The sequence below is a fragment of the Elephantulus edwardii genome, unplaced genomic scaffold (assembly GCF_000299155.1).
Source record: "Elephantulus edwardii isolate Elephantulus edwardi_28Jun2011 unplaced genomic scaffold, EleEdw1.0 scaffold00389, whole genome shotgun sequence".
In the NCBI taxonomy this organism is placed as follows: domain Eukaryota; kingdom Metazoa; phylum Chordata; class Mammalia; order Macroscelidea; family Macroscelididae; genus Elephantulus; species Elephantulus edwardii.
The window spans coordinates 150,803-152,458 of NW_006400139.1; the positions used below are offsets into that span (position 1 = coordinate 150,803).

At 32.7% G+C, this 1,656-nt stretch overlaps 1 pseudogene; it reads right to left on the reverse strand.

Annotated features, from left to right (window-relative positions):
* LOC102865510 overlaps positions 1-1,656 on the reverse strand; it is an 11,384-nt pseudogene that overhangs the window by 356 nt on the left and 9,372 nt on the right.

Here is a 1,656-nt window from a genome sequence, read left to right on the forward strand (position 1 = left end):
ACACACACATATACACACACAGACTTCTGTCACATCTTTTCTAGAAGGATGCATAAATACTGCTAACTTCTAATTATACCTTGCAACATTCTCTGTGACTTTGACAGTCTAGGTATACTTCCTAACTTGTCTTTTCTTCTTTGCTTGCTTTCCCACTGGTAAAAAATAAAATTAAAAGTCTTTGTAGTAGTTAAATAAGCCTTCATGGCATCCCTCATGCAATCTACATGTTTCAGTCATGTCTCATACTTTGTTTCCCAGGTATAACCACATGTCTTAGACTTTGGTGAGAATATATCCTTCCTTTATCATCTCCCTTCTAGTTAGATATTTTCTTTCTGCTCTTCTATAACACATCTGAATCTTTATTTCTTCTTTAGACCTTTATTATCTTGCATCTGTGGTGTTCTAGTCTGTACATAGTGGCACTACTGACTCAAGGGCTGTGCTCTCTGACTGAATCTACCAACTGCTTACTGAGAGGAAGATGAGTGATATTCAGCTAATTTCTAGCAAACATTCTTTCACAAGTTGGTCCCAACTGCACAGAAATGAGCTCGCGATTCTTTTACAATTGCTATTCTGAATAATTAAATTATTTTCCCACTAGATAATTTGTATATAACTCAGTCTAAGTTTAAATAATCTGTAATCTAAGAAAAAGTAGTAATAGTTTCATATTTCCCTGGTTTGATCTCCAATACTTATCAGCTTTCACTAATTACTAGATACATCTAATTTACTTCTAGAATAATAAACAAATCAATGTTTGGGTTACTTCAAACCTTTTTTTTTACTACTTCAATTACCTTGAATGTGTCTTTTCTATTCCATGCAGTCTTTGAATAATCTGCAACAAAACCAAAGCCACTTCAACCAATATTGAATCAGATTTTGAGACAACAAGTAATACTAAACTGTTGCCTAAGTATTGCCAGTATATTTTGCTAAGTTTATTAGGCCTTTGGAATTTTTCTTTACTGTTAAATACTTTCCTAAAATTTCAGATAAACAATGTAATGATGTCCCACAAGAACAAAAAAAATTGGATTGTGATTGGTCTGTTGGGATGCATTCTGTCTCATAGGCAAAGAACTACCACTTAAAATGACAGATAAACTTGCTCAAAGTATAGTAATTGTAATTACACATTGTGTTGTAATTAAATTACAAAATTACTTTTTTGTAATTGCTAACTAAGATCATTTTGGGAAACCACATGAGAAGTGCTTAATTATACATTATTTACATTTTTATACTTTGAGAAGGACAATTTTATTTCCTGGTTTCTGAACTGTGGTTGGAAGTATTTAAAGGTAGACAAGTCAGGCCTTCTAAAAAATTCTATTCATTCTCATTTTATACACATAGATTTGGTAGAAGAATAGAAAGATAAACAAGCATCATAAATTTCACATGTTCGACCTTTTCTCTCTCTAATTTCTTATCCATTGTGGTTTCTTTTTCCTTCTGGTATGTACTGTGTTTTATACCTAAATATAGAATGTTGGCATGCTATTATATTAGTAATGACACAAGTCTACTCCCATTAAGACTTATTATCTCAGAGCCTACAATATGGATTGAGGCTCAATGTCAAGAAGACAAAGATTCTCACCACTGGACCAATTGGCAGCATCAGGATGGATGGTGAAG